We start from the raw sequence: 18,202 nt of genomic DNA, 5'->3' as shown, positions 1-18,202 counted from the left end.
CTAAGCAAATCCAAATGAAATTCACTTGACACAAGCACATACTAGAGGCAGGCTCGAAAGAGTATTGGATGTCGTACTGCTTGACGTTGAAACTTTTGGCAAGTCGTCAACATTTCAGAGAGCACTTTAAATGTTTTGGTTTGAGAGCTAATGCAGCATTTCCCACCGATGAACAAGAGCAGTTCAGGCAGAAAGCAAGCACGTTTCCCTCAGCATCAGTCAGAGGCTGCACTCAGTTGCTGATCCAGTCGCTTACAGAGACATAGGAGACTGGGAAAACTGGTAAGTAGGAAAATTCCATCTAACACAGAGTATATTAGAAGAATATTTGTAATTTTAGTGTAAAATGGCTTTTTATGCTTTTAAGGTCCTAATTCTCTTCATTTAATGTGTGGAGTAACAGATTTATATGTGAGGCTGGATTTTTCCAAGTTTGAACAATGAACTAAGTCTAGTTACATTTTCTCTGCAAATACTCTGAAACTTAATGAAGCATGACTGCTCTACGTTAGACTCATACCTTAGGAATTATGAAATTCCTATTTTTAAAAAAGTATGTGTACTATAAGACAGTGAGATGTGTGTGTGTGTGTGTGTGTGTGTGTGTGTGTGTGTGTAAGGAATTAAAAATGAGTTCTCTGATATGGTGAAATAGACCAAGACAGCTGGTTATTAAGTAATGTTCAGGGCAACAACAGTTCTAAAAAGAACTAAAATGTTCACAAAAGGAAAAAAAAAAGCATAAAATTTGGTTTAAGAGCATGAAAGGCCACATCCCACAAAAACTGAAACTAATGTGAAATGCTTCACGGAAGAAACTGTTTGGTTTTGGTTTGTTTTTTTTTTTTTTTTTTTTTTTTTTGGTACCAAGAATTGAACTCACAACCTCATGCTTGCCAGGCAGGAGCTGCGCCACTGAGCTACCAGCCCGGCAAGAAACTTCTTAAAGTTTTCTTTGCATCACTAAATGCCTGGCCAACTGGTGTGAACTTAATGGTGAGTTACAATTTATTTCTAAAGAAAAGAAACAGGAATTGAGTAGGTATCATTGTTGTTTATATTTTATGAATCCATATGTTTCAATTTTCATTTCCTGATTCTTAGCTTTTGATTTCTTCCTCTGAAATTTAAGGAACATGCGAATATCAAGCATGAATAGCACTTTCAGTTTTATTTTGTGGGTGATAAGGACAAATACTAATTTGTAAATCTAATTCTGTTTTGTATAAATTGCACAGTAAATTCCATAAAAATGAGACTAATAATTTTTAAAAAGTAAATCATGATTACACTTATTTTACAGCCCCCCACCCAAAAAAAATATATCTTTTAAAAAGCCCTATTTTCTGAAGAAACTAGGTAGAGGTTTAGAGAGCAATATTTAACCACAGCATGCCGATGCCCTAAAAGAAGCTTAATGCCACTAAACTTATTTTTACATTTTGATTCTCAACATTCACCCTCCACATGGAGAAAAATGCAGCCTAGGAAGTCTTCTAATTATCTCACGGTGTACTGCCACGCATGTGTATGTGCGCTTCTGCACCCATGTGCTATCCCACATGGAATGAGCACAGCCAGGCTGGCACTCGCCGCCGCCTCCCGCTCGCTCTCCTGGGCTCTCCTCCCCTGCCCTGCCCATTACGGGGAAGGTGCTGCACTGCGTGCGCTGCCGCCTGGCATGAAACTGCCACAAGCTGCTAGCAACCAATGCACACAAACAAGATCGCCTGGAAGAGAAAATTCAAAGTAAACTTACACTTGAAAACAACTTGCTCTCTCTTATGCTACTTTTCATTCACTTGTCATTCTGCTAAGTTTTAAGTGTGGTAGCATTAACCGCATGGAAGTGTCATTTGGGGAAGTAAAAAAAAAGCCAGATAACAGCAATCTGATGGTTCAACTTGGTAAAAAAACAAAAACAAAGGTAGGCTCCCTCTCCGGCCCTTAAGGTAAGGAAGGTCATGTGAGACAAGGCAGAGACAGCCTCAGAAGCAAGCCTGGAAGTCCAGGAGAATGGAAAAATTAATACTTTACAATAATTTTCCTATGACAAGTATGGCCAAAACTACTAGTTTAAAATTCCAAGTACTGAACTCCCATGGCACAATCCTCTGGCTTGTTTGTTGGTTTGATTTGTTTTTATAATCCTCTGTTTTTAAAGGCTTTTCACACATACTGTCATCTCACTTGATGTTTTTGGCAGCCAGGCTGATTGCCTCTGCTTCAAAATCAGGAAAACAGGGTCCAGAGAGGCTCAGAGACTCACACAAGATGACGTGAATAATACAGCACACGGACGGGACTAGAAGACACAGCCGCTGGAATCGAGTCCACTAACCTCTCACTTCCCTCCTTTACTCTGAAGTAAGATGACTGTGTCCAACGAAAACTGTGCTTTATGCATTAATACAAGTTAGAGATGCAAGAGAGCACAAAGGGCTGGTCTCTGCACTGGCTGTTTACATAACAAAGGTAATAACTGTTTGTACACAATAGTAAATATTATTGGGACTCAGGTTTTTACTAAGCTGACTTAGCACGGTAGAAAAGATGTGATTTGGGGATAAACAGCTAAATCTGAAGCAGTGCCAGTGCCTTTGGGTTACATCCTTTCCTCCTATTTTCTGTTGCTGTTATTGTTCGCAGCCTCTTCCTTTTCTCTTCTGTCTCATCACCTGCTAAGAGAGGCAGATGCCTGGCACATAGCAGCCATTCAATACAAATGGAATCCCCTTCTCCTTTTCCATCCCTGCCAGTAACTAATTTAGGGGTAGGACTGGGAGGAGCCAAGCCCACAGGAAATCGCTTGGGTTACAACATGTGGCTAAGGCCCAAAAAGAAATCACAAAGATAAGGGAGATAACACCTCTCTTTTACCAGCTGTGACTTCCACACAAAGCTGTAATGCAAGCACACACCACGCAAGCTGCAGGTAGCGAGCATCTATCAACACACGTCTACCAAGTGCTTAGTATCTTAACTAAGGTGACCTACATTTTAAACAATTTCACCACTTTTTCCTGGCTAGTTCAGAGAACCTGACAACTAGAGAACCTATAGTTCAGGGTCAGGCCTGTAAGCCCCACAGGTGGCTTTATTTTAAAAAAAGACCAGGAAAGACAGGTTAGTATTTGCTCATTGCATGTGTTTCGAAGGTCAGTGCCTTAACAACCAGCCAACCTTACCAAAAAGACAAGAGGGAAAGAAACTGAGTGAAAGCAAACCTGTGGAAGTTAGGATGACTGACTGAAAAGCCTTACATGCTTCTTAGCTAAGTAACATGTCATAAATGTCACAATCCAGTAAACATAGATAAGCTAGAGAAACAAAAAACATTAAAATCTTTTACTGGAAAATATGGTTAGATACATCTTAGCCAAGAACACTCAAATTTCTCTACCTCAAGATCCTTTTCACTCAAAGCTTCTCTTTGCATCCATCCATCCATCCTTAATACACGTTGAGACTGTAAAAGTTACAAAATGTTTAGTTCACTTTAAGAGTACCATACATTAGCAAGGAATATTTAGGTAAAGTAGCTATTTTCAAAACTATATATAGTAAGGTGGCCTTAGTCTATAGCTTCTGCAACTGACGAAGGAAAGACAGCCAGATGCCACCACCACATTCACTGTACTATAAAACATTGTTTGCTTACTGTGTATTTTTAGAAAACCAAGGATCTAATGTCATGCAGATAATGAAATAACAGCCTTCAAGTTTTTTCTATGATGCTACACCAAAACTCAACAACTGAAGGTTCAGTAAATCATGCTTTTAATGTGGGATCTAAAACTCCCCAATGACTATTTTCTGTTTTGTTACATGATCCTTGGACTCACTCTTAACTTTGAAACACCAGTGTTGGTCATTTTCTCAGTGCATAACATACTCACCGAGAAGCTTCTGCTCCGTACACTTTTCACTATATAGTACCCAAACATCACGATTAACATTGCCACTGATACCTCCATCTCAGTGCCGGAAAGCGATGAAGCTCACAGCAGCACACACCAGGCTTCCAAAGGTCTGCTGTGTGGAAGTAGCAGGAACACGAGGGAATGCTGTACAATAACCAAAATGAATGAACTCCACCATCTGGGGTAACATGGTTAGTATGTACATTGGCTGAGAATCTCTGATCTCAAAATTTGAAATCCAAACTACCCTGAAATTTGAACATTCTGCACATTTTGGATTTGCAGGCTAGTTATGCTTAAGAATAAAGTCTATGGAAATACTCCAAAATTTAAAAAGCTTTGAAATTGCAGTCCCAAGTATTTCAGGTGGGGGGAAAATAAGCAAGTATATATTTCATATATATACATATATATATATAGTATGATATATATCAAATTTTATATTTATTTGCCAATGATACATGCAAAAATAACTAAAAAATCAGTTTTACAATCAAAATTTCATGTGTATAGGTACCTCTTACACAAAAGCTTTTAAGAATATACATGGGTGTTACACAATTTTATTGAACAGGAGAGGGCAGAGTGAAGAAAATAAAGTTCAGGTTCCGTGGGATGAAGGTGGCCAGAAGCATGGCACAGAGGTGAAGGGAGGCCTGGTGAGTTACACACAGCAGCTTTGGTCAAGGACTGAATTCTCTCAGGTGCTGAGTTTAAGGAAAACTATTCACATAAGAATAACATGGTTTCAGGGCTGCACAAGACTCTTTCATGAATCAAGAAATGTAATGATTCCACTTTTGTGATCCAACGATTTTTTTAGACCTACATGTTTTACATACCATGCTCATAGAACATGATAATTCAGAAAAGAACATATTGCAAAACACTAGAGGTCCTGAGCAATTTAAAAAATTAAATTCTTGGGCCAGCCAAATAGCTCAGTGGATTAAAGTGCCTGCAAGCAGGCACAGGGGCCGGGGGTTCTATCCCTGGGCCTCCCATGCCAGCCCCACCCCAGGGGTGTGCTGAAACAGGGATTGAGACTGGACATGGTGGTGTGCACCTGTAATCCCAGCACTTGGGAGGTTGTAAACAGGTGGATCACTACAAATCGGAGTCCGATCTAGTAGTTAGACCCTGAACACCCTTCCCTAAAATACAAAAAAAAAAAAAAAAAAAAAAAAAAAATTAAGTCCTTAATCCGACTAGAGTAGTATAAATAAATTCACCCATAAATTTAATATTCATTGAGCCTCCATACTTGGAAGGTTGTATCCTGTTTCTCCTAATATAGCAAAAAACAAGAGAAATAACTGCTCTTCTCACAAAGCTAACCTGGGGAGGGCTGCATGAGTGAAGAGAGAAGAGGAATAAGTTTAAAAATAATCTTTAGGGTATGGCTGTGGTGGATGCTGAATAAGAAGAAAGATTTCGGAGAAGGTGATGTCCTAATAGAGGTCAGCATTGGGCAACCACACAAAGGTGCCCCAGATGACACTCATGGGTGGAGGACAACACTCCAAGTACTTCTGTCCCAGATGGTTTGCTGTAGAACACTTTTAATTTGAACCCCAAATCCACTTTGGTAGTCCTGTCCAGGACTTCTGTGGTGCTTCACAAAACTGAGGTGGTCATCCTCACAGACCCTGCCAGGGCCCACTCATTACAAGGGCCCAGAATCTGGTCATGCTTTATTAGGACAGAGGAAAAACATTTATCTGGCTAGAGTTCTGCCAGGCACTAGATAACAGAAAGGATCAAGAGAACAGCGAGGATGTAAGTTTTTATTTTGAACTTTTGCTTTTATGAAAAAATACGTTAAGTAGCTCAACAATCTGTATCTACAACAAACATGTGCATCCTTGCCTGAGGCACCAAGTACCTGCACCCCTTTTCACACTCTTTGCCCATAACATACAAATACCCTGCGCTTCCTCCTCGAGCTAGCCAGGCAGGTAACATTCAAGGGACAGAAGAGTTCGCTGGCAGTTCTACTGCTACAGCTTAGACAGACTCACAAGTAGCAGGCAGAGGCTTAGCTAGCCCTCCAGAGGAGCAAGGGGGGCTGCCCTGGCCGAGGAACTCAGCAACAGGAAGTCATACCACTGTTATTCCGCTGAGCTTCGGCCAGTCAGGTACCAGATGGTAGTATGAAGCCAAGGTAGAAACACACAGGTTAGATGAGCGAGACCGAGGGCTCGCAAGACCTGGGCCCCACCGCTGCTCAGCTACCTGCTTGGGGAGCCTGTTCAGTCCTCCGAGCTCTCCTGCTCTGTCTCCTGTGTAAAATGATTTAGGTCATTCGCCAAAAATTTATACAACAGCTACCATCACTCACTTGCTGGATGAGGTCAAAACATAAAGCTCCCTGCACACAGCACAAGAGACAAGCTAATGGGAACAAGTATTTTTTTAAAAGAACAGAATATTTAAGGCTGTAAAACACAAATGACCTGAATTCAACTTTGAGTCCTACCACACAGCAGGTTGGATGCCTTGCATACTTAAGCCACTCAATTGGTTTCTTCAGCTATAACACGGTTGCTGCTATCTTGTCAGCGCTGTCTGAGGATTTAAAAGTCCAGACCTGTAATTCATTCACTGTCACTGTTGCAAAATAATTTCGCTGGATAAATAATCATTTTTTTCACTCCTCCTACTAATAATCATTGCTGGCATGACAAAGAGCACTTCAATGAACATTCTTGTTCATATTTCCTGACACGTATCTGTAAGAGTTTTCTAAGGCATATATCTAAATGTTACATTGCTTGCTACAGGGTAACTGCATCCATACCAAGTATCTCCAAGTCATTTTTTCAAAGTGATGAACATTAGAAACAATGCTTAGTACGTATTTTTTTTAATGCCTGGAAGATGATACATAGCATGGTCTACTTTTACAAAGGAATACATGTATGCACAATATTGATTAAAGAAATTTATTTTAAAAGAAATAAAACAGGGGCTATGGAGACAACTCAGCGGTCTAAGCGCCTGCCTAGGCAATCACTGGGTTCAACCTGGGCTCGATCCCCAGTGCCAGATGCCACGTCAGCCCCACCCCTGGATGTGGTGGCACATGCCTGTAATCCCAGTGCTGGGAAGGTTGAAAAGTGGAGGATCATTAGCATCCGAGCTGCGTACGTAGTGAGACCCTGTACCAAATACAAAGAATTAGGAACGAAGGAAGAAAGGGAGGGAAGGAGGGAGGGGCCAACCAAGGGAAGGAAGGAGGGAAAGAGGGAGGGAGGGAGGGAGGGAGGGAGGGAGGAAGTAATGAAGGAAGGAAGGAAAGAAGGAAGGAAGGAAGGAAACCACAAAGTCCACAACAGGATTCCTTTTGGTAGAAGAAAGCAGGTGACCCAGGTAGGGGCAAGAAGGACAGCAAGAGCGCTGGCAGGGCGCTCCCTCTCCAGGTGTGGTGCTCACCTGCTGTGCTTCAGCTTGTATTACAGAATGCAGGATGCAAACGACAACGTGTGCCTGTTATCAGGAAGTTGTATATGCCCACATTATACCCGAAGCAATGGTGTACTGATATCCAGGAGCTCCCCTGACACGTGACTATCTCCCTGAAGTACACCCACCTGATCCTACTGGACTGCCCTGAAAAGGTGAAATAAGTGCAGACAGAACGGCCTAAAACAGACTCGTGGAATCAACGGCGGATGTCAATGTGGGAGCTGCGGCTAGGAAGCATCTTTGATTTCCTGTGCACCCTGAGCACCCCCTTTAGGGCGCATAAAAATGCATGTTTCACCCTTACGGTCTACTGATTTTGAGAAAAATATACTTGCTCTACTACAGCATTCTGTGTTTAGTAAAACACAATTTTTTTTAATACTTTTTAGGGAAAGGTCTACAAGATGTTCAGGGTCTCACTACTAGATTGTATCATGTGCAAACAGTGGTCTAAGCGCCTGTCTACAGCCTCCCAAGAGCTGGGATTATAGATGCGCACCACCACGCCCAGTCTCTATTGCTGTCTCACTGCGCCCCGGTGGCAGGGTTGGCACGGCAGGCCCAGCTAAGGAATCCCCAGGCCCTGTGCCCGCTTGCAGGCACTTTAATCCACTGAGCTATTTGGCTGGCCCACAAATTCATTTAAAATTACTCAATTTTCAAGTAATAGTGATGTTATATTTTATTGAAATCAAATAATACTGGTTCCCTCCACTAGGGAGCAATATGCAACAGGGAGGAAATACAAAAAAAAAAAAAAAGGTTGAAAGTCCATAGAAATCACTTCTGCGCAATATTTCCACTCCCACTGAAAGTCTAGCATATTTATATTTTTGTTTTGTTTTCTGGCTGCACAATCCTGAATCTTCAACTAACAGAGACAGTTACTGTCTAGTTAGGGAGTGAAAGTCTGGTCTCCATTTCTATAGCACTAGTGGCTTAAGCCCCATGCCTGAGAAATGCAAACACCCTCTCAGTGAGTCGAGGGGGTCAGAGATTCCTTTTCTCGCCTGGCCCCAGGGACAGGAGGCCCCATATTCCCAAACAAAGTTACAAAAAACCTAGCTGGAGGTGGGAAACTGAGAATGCAGGCAAATCAGCCCAGCTCCAGAGAGACACAGCAATTCTAAGGCAGAAGCTGCTGCTCAGAGCTTTCTGACATTCTCACAGGTCACACAGATGGCAAGAAAGAGCCTGGGACACCGGACTCTGCACACACCCTTCACCACCGAGGGCCACCTCTCGTGACCAGGAGCATAGCTGGCCCAGGCCACACACCGAGAGGCGCAGAGCGCGTGTGCAGAGGGGCTCCGGTACCCACCACAGCATGGTGCAGTAATGCAGAAGAGTGAGAGCTTCTCTCTGAGCAGACGTGCAGAAGGGCAGACTTGCGGCCGCCCAACACAGGCGAGACCTGCAGACTGAGAGTCCCAGAGGCATTTGCTCGCTTTGCTGAAGACTGAGTTGCTTCCTATAGCCCCGTGTTCCACTGAGCTACGGGAAACAGACCCCTACGCGGTATCTTCTAGGCATTTTACAGATATAAAAACTGCTACCCAAAGGCACTTAGCATCTATCCCCGCACCAAAGCTATTAAGAATTTGACCCTCACTTGTAACAAAGCTTACTACACCAGACAAGGTTTTAACTACTGGGTTGCTCGGTCTGCCCACCAAACCAATACAGCAGTAAAAAAATCCACTTATAGTTCTAGACTTCAACATATAGATTCCTTATTACTGATGAATTACTCATTATACAGTTAAGACACCGGTAAGAGAACTAAATTCTCCTTCAGCATCTGAATAGTATAAGACAACACCTATTATTTAAGGTGCTTCTCCAGTGGTTCTCTACTTGAAAACACTTAGAAAAGTCTGAAGACAATTCTACAGTGCTACTGGCACCTAGCGGACAGAGGCAGGGATGCTGCTAGGCCAGCAACAGCAAAGGGGCTGGAGGCCAAAAGGGCACCAACAGCGCCAAGGAGGGGAAACAATGCCAGCGATTACAAGGGAAGATTCACCAAAGTCCACCCTGACTCTCCACACGCAGTCCCTGTGCTAAGGCTAGGAAGCATGGGCATCGTCCCTGCAGGGGGTGCACTGCAGCAGTCAGAATCCTCAGACCTGGCCTGGTGGGCAGACGCACTGTGCCCTCCACTAACATCTGCCACGCTATACCGGCATCATCACAAGACGGTGAAAACAGGCACCTTCTGGATGAGCTCTATGGGCCAGTCCTGCACTGTGCCGTAAGCTCTGCTATAAGTGTTTTCAGGCAAGCGGTTACATTGCCGTGAGTATCACCAGCTTGACATCCATCCTCTCCACTCTCAGGCACACACAGAGCCGAAGGCTGTGCTCTGTGGTCAGCAGCAATGCAGCTGTTTCATCATAAGAGTTCTGGAGCCTGGAACAGACAATCAGATGGCAGTCAAGGGAGAGCTGAGTTTATTCCTTGGTGGAAGAGGAAGTTATGTGATGTCTACAACTCACCCTAAAGAGTACGGAGATGTTTCTAAAGTGAGAACTACTTACTTAGCGCAGCCCCTCGAAGTATGTGACTGTGACATCCAATCCTGACACAGTAATATACGCATCTCACTGACCTTGCTCCTAACAGAAGGGAAGTGAACAAGCTGTCATGGAATTAAGAGAATCAAGTTACACCTGATCAAGGCTTACACATCCGCTGCCAGACAAAACTGGCTGCAGGAAGGAGCAGCAGCTGGCAGAGCCCAGCCCATGCCAGGGCCCCAGGGCCCCTCGGTCTCCCACTCCAGCAAAGACTGAACAAGTGCTGCCACTTGTTTTAATGGCTAGTATGAATACAGGGGTCTAAGTTTGCCTTTCTCCTTGAATGTCAGCATAGAAGATAGCTAAGTCAAACCCAAACATACATTTCAAACACCTTTAGAAATAGAAAAGAGACTGGGGAGAGAGCTCAGTGGAACAAGTGCTTGCCTGGCAAGTGCAAGTTCCTGAGTTCAATCCTTGGTACCACCAAAAACAAAACAAAAAAAAACTTTTTTTTGGGGTTGGGAAAAAAAAAAGAGGTTCTCTACGCACTGATACTTGGAAGATAACTAGAGAAATTATTGGTATTCAACACCATGCAGGATTGTAGGACCTAGACCCAAAAGCTGCGCTATATACTCACAAGTGCCATGCTTTAGAAACGAATGCCAGCTAACTGACTCCTAATGACAGGATTCCAGGAAAGCGCAGACTCGCTGTGTGCAATGGCCCCGCCCCACACAGAGCAGACTGCCCTCCTGTGGTAGGTAGGGCAGCACAGGCTGGGGGTTGAACGGGGTCTAGTTTCAACGCTGTTTGGTCACACACTAGCTACTATTTGTCTTCGATTATAGTGACATACCCATGTTTACTAAGCTTCCTTGTCTATAAAACGGGGTACCAGTGACTCACTGGCAGGCTCAACTCCACTGCCAAAGAGCTTAAGCGAGCCAGAGCTCGCAGGGAGCTCTCCTCTCAAGCGTCTTGTTTTATTTTGATTTTATTTTAAAGAGAGCAAAAAAATAAAAACAATACAGAATGTCAGAACAAGGTGATGGGAAATTAACAATGGCTATTATATTACACTTTCCTTCAAAGTAGTTGCTCAGATGCTTGTTCATTCCTTCTGAGCAGCTGCTTTCCGTTTACAGTACCTATTGTGCCTTTTGGATTTATTCACTCATTCAGTTTCTTACACTAGAGAGACAATATGATGCTTTCGCATGGGAGTGATTTATTTCATTTATAAGTATGGTCCTGGTTGCATCCATTTACCTATAAAAGCCTTGAGTTTATCTTGCTTTAAAGCTGAGAGATACTCCATTGTATAAAAACACCACATCTTTTTTATTCATTCCTCAGTTGATTGGCATTTGGGGTGTTTCCAAGATTTAGCTAAGACAAATTATGCTGCTATAAACACGGATGCACACGTATCACTGTGGTATGTTTTTTTAATTCTTCTGGGAAAATTAAACCCAGAAGATTAGCTGGATTGAACGGGAGGGACTTGCTATGCAGTTCAAGCTAGCCTAGAACTCACTGTGCAATCTGGGCTGGCCTCGCGCTCATGGAAATACTCTTGCCTCCGTCTCCCTCTCAAGTGCTGGGTCACAAGCACGCACCGCTGTGACCAGCTCGTGTGTTTTGACGTTTGCTCCTCTAGCTCTCTCCCCCAAAACTTCCTTTGTCCCCTCCAGTGCCTGGATAAAGCTAGTTCATTTAATAATCTTCATTACCGTCTTTCTCCCAGAAGGCTGCCTGATACCAGTTAAGAGTTCTGCCTGCTCCTGTGCTTCCTCCTTCAATGATGGCCTCTATCACATCTTACCTACCATTCTGCTTGGCCTCCCCCTAGGCTGGAAACTTCCTAAGAGTTCTTTATGAATGAAATATTTCCACAGTGTCTGTAAACACATTCTAACAGATTTAGTAAGCAAATGAACGAAAGGTCTTGGCAAAGGAAAAAAGATAAGGGATGTTCTTCATAACACAAGGTTTCAGTTAAAGGAAATCAGTAACATCAAATACAGCAAAGAAATGAAATTTAAAAAAAAAAAAAAAAAAAAAAAAGACCACAAACCTCTAAACTGGGTTCCTAGCAGCTTTCTGAGAAGTGTTTTGAATGTCAAACATTAACTGGCCCAGGCAATGAACAGAGAATCAGGGGAGGGTCTTCTTTTGAGTGGTGAGATATCACTGGCCACACCTAGACAGGAATAAGCCAGACTAGAGGCCTTTGGGGAGCCCAGACTCCAAAAGGGAGCCAAGGAACAGGATTTCTGAGAAACAAGGATTGTGGTCAGTCACAGAAAAAAAAATAGAGTAACTTCCGTGAAATCACATGGCGTGGTTACAATGACCTTTTCCTGGGCAGGTCTACATTTTGAACACAGAGGGCGCTGTTCACCTATCCCCAAGTCACGGCACTGAAAGACACAGGGAGGGCCCAAGGTCAGGGTGCAAGTTCATGCCACATTGTTTCCTGATTTTGAAATATTTCAAAGATAAAAAAGTAAAAATATAAAGCCTGAGGGCTGGCAAGATAGCTCAGTGGTCTACACTCCTGCCTGGCAAGCACATGGACCAGGTTCAATCCCCCTGCAACTGATGTCACGAGGGTCCCACCCCTGGGATGCACTAAGCAAGCCACCAAGTCCCAGAGTGGTGGTGCACACCTGGCATCCCAGCACTGGGGAGGCTGAAAACAGGAGGATCACTGTGAGTCTGAGCTGCGTCGTGAGATCCTGCACCAAATACATTAAAAAATTATATATAAAATTTATTTAAAAACGAATACTGTTAATATCAGTGCACTAAGAACTACTATGAACAGCAATTCAAGTTGAACACCCCTATTTCAAAAATCTAAAATCCAAAATCAAAGGTGTTGTTTCTTTTTTTTCACTTAATACAAGGGATACAGGGTCTACAGGGTCTCACTACGTATATCCGACCCGTAGTGATCCTCCTGCTGTCAGCCTCACAAGTGCTGGGATTACAGTCTCATCTCAGTGCACCCCAAGGCTGGGGCCGGCACGGGAGGCCAGGGATTGAACCCCGGCTGCTCCGGCTCTGCCTAAGCAGGTGCTTTAGTCCACTAAGCTATCAGGCCGGCCCCTAAAATCTGAAGGTTTTGAACAATGCTATGTGCAAGTGGAAAATTCCACACCTGACCTTATGTGATGCATCTGTCAAAACACAGGCCTGCTGACAGTACTCTAGAAAACACCTCTCAGGTTGTGTGTGTAAGGTATACATAGAATAGAAATGAATTCTGTGTTTCCAATGGTGCTTCATCCTAAGTACACCTCATTATGAATATGCAAGTACTGCAAAATTTAAAAAAAAAAAAAAAATCCAAAATGTGACACACTTCCAGTTCACAACATTTCAGAGAAGAGATGACCAAACTGTACTAGGCACACCTGATTCCGAACTTCCTAAATCAGCGGAGGGGCTGAAGTCCACCCGGCGTCCCTCCCCTCCCCTCCCCACAGAGGCCAGCGCTGAGGCGAGTGCCTTGTCCCCCACCCACCCATGCTCACTTCGACCCTGGATCACACACATTATTTTTCCACAGAGCACTTCACCTCTGCTGTTTCTAAAAAGAAACAGAATGGGATTATTCTGTTCATTATTATTTTAGGAGTATTCCATGTAAATATAGAATGACTGTTAGTTGTTTTCAGCAGGTTTCTATAAATGTATCTATTTGCACTCTCACGAAACAAGGTAGGAGGGTGATGATAAAATCTGTAAGGAGCTAAGGAGCAAAGTCTAAGAAAGAACCAAGCTTTCAGGCTTACCTACAAGATCATTTCCCCTGCCTGCCTGAAGTCCTAACTGCAGGAAAAAGAAAATCAAGTGTTTGACCCATCTCACTATTTACTAAATACCACCTTGCGCTGGGCCAGCTGGGTAGGGATCTCCCTCACTGCTTACAGTGGGCCCTAGGTCAGCACGTATGTGTCAAACTTCAGACCTACAGAATCTCAGTGTTTGTTTTTACAAACCAAAGTACATGCCTGTTAAAGCTCGGGGAGTGCTGGTTTAAAGAAATAACAGCCTAAACCAAGGCAGAACCAAAGCCAGCCACCAATGGGCCCAATTCACCTTCTACCAGTGAGGCTAAGCCTTCCAGAGTAAGTAGAATAGAACAATAACAAGCGCACATGCTGGAGTGTTTTACAGTTACAGAAGCTGAATTTTAAAAGTATGAAACTATTTCTCCAATAACAGTCAGGTGCTTATTGAATTCTTCCTCGTCCTCCTATAACAGAAGCCGTGAAGACAAAACACTCTGGCTGCACAGAGCCCACAAGTGCTCAGCAGGAAAATTACTCACTGAAAGGAGACTGAACTTTATGAAAAAACAAAAAATCAAAAGGTAATTGAAAAAATCCTTCTAGCATTACCAAGAGTTCTACTAATGTCATCCAAATGTTAGCAAGAGATAGTTCTCTTCTTTAGCCAAAGAACTATGTACATAAGTAGGATGGTAGGAGGTGGGCTCTAGACATGTAAGAGAAAAGCAGGCCAGTCAATGTAAAAGCACATAAAGTGAAAGATGAGCTCCAAGCCAACTAAGCAAACGTTTATTAAGATGAATGCACTTCTTGGATAAACTAGACTTCAGGTACGTTTTAATCAAATTCTATTGAAAAAGAGACCCCTGGTGTTCAAATGTGCTCTGCATGAAAACACAATGCAGCACAATCCTGAGACCTCATGCTGCTCAGAGGACACGTGTGCTCAGGAGCTAGGCCAGAAGAAAGCCTCGGGACTGGCACTCTTTCTAGCTGGGGGCAGGGCGAGGGAGGGAAAGGCATCCACAGGATGCTCCTACTACCTTGCCCTTGGTCTCATAAGCCTGTCCTGCCCTAGGGCTGGACTATGGGACCACAGACTCCAAAGTGTCCATAGATCGCAGCTGAGGCATTCTGTGTCATTCATTCATTCTTGTCTACCTAAATTCATCCAACAAGGAGGATTTCTGCCTAAGAAAAACTAGAAACTTACCCTAGTCGGCATACCTTCTTAGGAAGTTTAGGCACAAAGAGAAATATTTCTTAGATATAATTTAGGAACCCTGTTTTATTTTCCTAAAACCTCAAGGTTAACATAATGACCACTTTCAGTACAAAAATTCAGTGATGGGCCAGCCAAATAGCTCAGCAGATTAAAGTGCCTGCAAGTAGGCTCAAGGGCCCTGGGGTTCGATCCCTAGGCCTACCTTGCTGGCCCCACCCCCAGGGCACGTTGAGACTGCAGTTGAGACTGGGCATGGTGGCAAGGGCCTGTAATCTCAGAATCTGGGAGGCTAAAAACAGGAGGATCACTAAGAGTCCAATCTGTGTAGTGAGACCCTGTACACCCTGCACTAAAATAAAAAAAAAAAAAAACCATGCTTTACGGCAGACAGCTTAGTAGAATAAGGGCCTATCTGGCAAGTGCAGGGTCCTGAGTTCAATTCTTGGTACCGCAAAAAAATAAAATAAAATAAAAACCTTACTATTTAAGACCTGAAAAATTACTACTACCTAGGCATGGTAGCACATGCCTGTAATCCCAGGGCTTGGGAGGCGAGGCAGGAAGATTGCCCAGCCTAGATTGCAGAGGAAGATTCTGTAGAAAGAGAGGGAGGAAGACAAAGAGGAAGTGGAAGAGGGAGAAGAAGAGGGAAAGGGAGAGTGGGAGAAAGAGAGGGGGAGAGGGGGAGGGGGAGAAGGGGAGAGGGAAAGAGGGACAGAGGGACAGAGAGAGAGGGACAGAGGGAGAGGGAGAGGGAGAGGGAGGGGAAGGAGGAGAGAGAGGGAGGGAGGGAGGGAAGGAGAAGGATGGAGGGAGGGGAAAGAAGGCAGGAAGGAGAAACAGGAAAAAAAATTGCCACCAAATATGTCATGGGATTTACTTTCACCTCATTCATTCTTGAAGCAGTATCCCTTTAAAACAAATCCATTTGCTCTGCCATGACTCTTGGCTGAAGCAAGACAGTAAATAGTCTTACCTCAGTATTCAAAACAGCCAAAGTAGCAAGACAGCATTTGGTGAAGGGCTCGAGCATGCTATGGTATTTTAGCCTTTTATAAACCTAAAGTTTATCTGGGTCAGCTCAGTTCCTCCTAACAAAGGGAAGGTGGTGGAAGATAACACTGGCGATGAAAAGAGCTGGCTCGGTGGCCCGGGCATAAGCACCTGCCGGGCACGCGCAAGGTCCCGAGTCTGATTAGCACCCTGATGTCTCGTAGTGTCCTGTTCTGGACCAACAGTGTCCCACCACAAACAGGCATGCTGCAGCTCAAACTGTGTAGCCAAGGCACTCTGGAGACTGAGACAGGAGGACCACGTGTTAAGCCCAACCTGAACAACTAGACAGACTTTACTAGTCACTGTCTCAAAATAAAAAATAAAGTAAAATAAAGTGGGTTGGCATTGTAACTGTGTGAAAACCTTGGGCTCAATCCAAAGTATAATGCCCCTGCTCCCAAAAAGGCAGCCCCAGACCTAGATGAGATCTGCTGCAGCTCGAGCTTATGGAGTCAGGACATTATCCTGAGGGCAAGGACAAGCTACTAGAAGGCTTTCAGCAGACAGCGGCCGATGCTATCCACATGGCAGAGAAGCAAACATTTGCACTGAGCATCAAGTAACTTTTTGAATAAATTGTCATCTTCCCTCTGCTCTAAATCAAAACTCCTCATATCCATGGAGAATAAAGAGGATGTCCTACTAACAGGAGGTTCTGGGGAAGCCTACGACAGAGCTACCAAATAAAACAACATGAGCCGCACATGTAACTTTGAATTTTCAAAAAGATGTACTATTGAAAAGTAAAATGAACGGAAATTAATAGTACATATGTACCTATATACATGTATACATAAGTACACTTAGATCAATACATATAAATATACATTTATAGGTATACATGTGCATACATACATGCATATTCATATGTGCATTTTATGTATATACACATGTGTACATATGTGCATATATATAATTTTTTTCTTTTTCTTTTGGCGGTACTGAGCATTGAACACTGAGCCTCACACTCTAGACAAGCATTTCACCCCTGAACTGCATCCTCAGCCCAATTTTTTTTTTTTTTTTAATAGGATCTTGTGGGCTGGCCAGATAGCTCGGGATTAAAGCACCTGTGTAGGCAGATGCAGGGGCCGGAGATTTGATCCCCGGGGTGCAGTGCTGGCCTGCCACTGGGGCGTACTGAAATGGTGACTGAGACTGGGCGTGGTGGCGTGCGCCTGTAATCCTAGCACTTGGGAAGCTGAAAACAGGAGAATCACTATGAGCCCAATCTGTACAGTGAGACTCTGTAGACCCTGTATTAAATTTAAAAAATAATAAAAAAAAAAATTTAAAAAAGAATCTTGTTCAGTTGGCTGGACAAGGATCACCCATTCTGGCTCCGAATTTATCATCTTCCCAACTCAGGCCACCAAGCAGTTAGGATTACAGACAAGTACTACCATGCCTAGCTGTAGGATTTTATTTAATGGAAAATTACTTAAAAATTATCATTCTGACATTAACCTATATTTTGAAATGTTCACATATTTTACTTTTTTTTCAGACTAAGCAAAACCCACTGTGCGTTTTATATTTATAACCTAGCTCAATCTGGAGTGTCTACATTTCAAATGTTCAATAGGTAAATACGGTAGATCTGCCAATGCAGATCTACAATGTAGCTTAGGGAACATTCTCTAAAACTTTTATCATGTTTGTCTTTGTTTTCTAATTTATAAAATAATACAATAATTTCTTGAATGGTTAAGAAAAAAAATTACAAAAAAATTTCAGTTTTGAAAAGTTATCCATAATCCCATATTAAAAACACTAGTTAACATTTGGCTCTATATACTTGTTAAGATACTGTCTTACGTCTGCAATTATGCAGGGCTGACTTTGTAAAAAGGTCTCAACAACTCCTTAATAATGTAATACTTGGGCTGGCGAGATAGCTCAGCGGACTAAGTACCTGCTTAGGCAAGCACAGGGACTGGGGTTCGATCCCTAGCATCACATGCTGCGTCAGCCTCACCCCTAGTGATACTGAGCTGGCTACCAAGTCAGGGTGTGGTGGTACATGCCTGTAATCCCAGCACTGGAAGGCAGAAAATAGGAGGATCACTACGAGTCCAAGCTACATAGTGAGACCCTGTACCAAATACATTTTTTAAAAAGTAATACTTAGGGGGCTGGAGAGATGGCTCAGTGGTCTAAAGCACCTACTTGAAACAAGCTTGGCAAAGCATAGGGACCTCG

The 18,202-nt window shown here is 43.3% G+C and overlaps 2 protein-coding genes across 4 annotated transcripts in view; one reads left to right on the top strand and one right to left on the bottom strand.

Annotated features, from left to right (window-relative positions):
• Med12l (mediator complex subunit 12 like) overlaps positions 1-18,202 on the bottom strand; it is a 327,698-nt gene that overhangs the window by 182,039 nt on the left and 127,457 nt on the right. The gene's annotated exons all lie outside the window — the stretch shown is intronic.
• Positions 51-18,202, top strand: part of P2ry14 (purinergic receptor P2Y14) — a 20,568-nt gene continuing 2,416 nt past the window's right edge. The window contains exons 1-3 of one of the 3 annotated variants that reach the window (XM_023704065.1): positions 51-282; positions 872-996; positions 14,193-14,300. The gene's annotated coding sequence lies outside the window, so the exon portion shown is untranslated. The remainder of the gene's footprint in view (positions 283-871; positions 997-14,192; positions 14,301-18,202) is intronic. The other 2 variants (XM_023704066.1, XM_004643929.2) reach the window with 2 other exon arrangements.

The sequence above is a fragment of the Octodon degus genome, unplaced genomic scaffold (genome assembly GCF_000260255.1).
Source record: "Octodon degus isolate 3935 unplaced genomic scaffold, OctDeg1.0 scaffold00186, whole genome shotgun sequence".
In the NCBI taxonomy this organism is placed as follows: domain Eukaryota; kingdom Metazoa; phylum Chordata; class Mammalia; order Rodentia; family Octodontidae; genus Octodon; species Octodon degus.
This window is presented reverse-complemented; position numbering and strand designations above follow the sequence as displayed.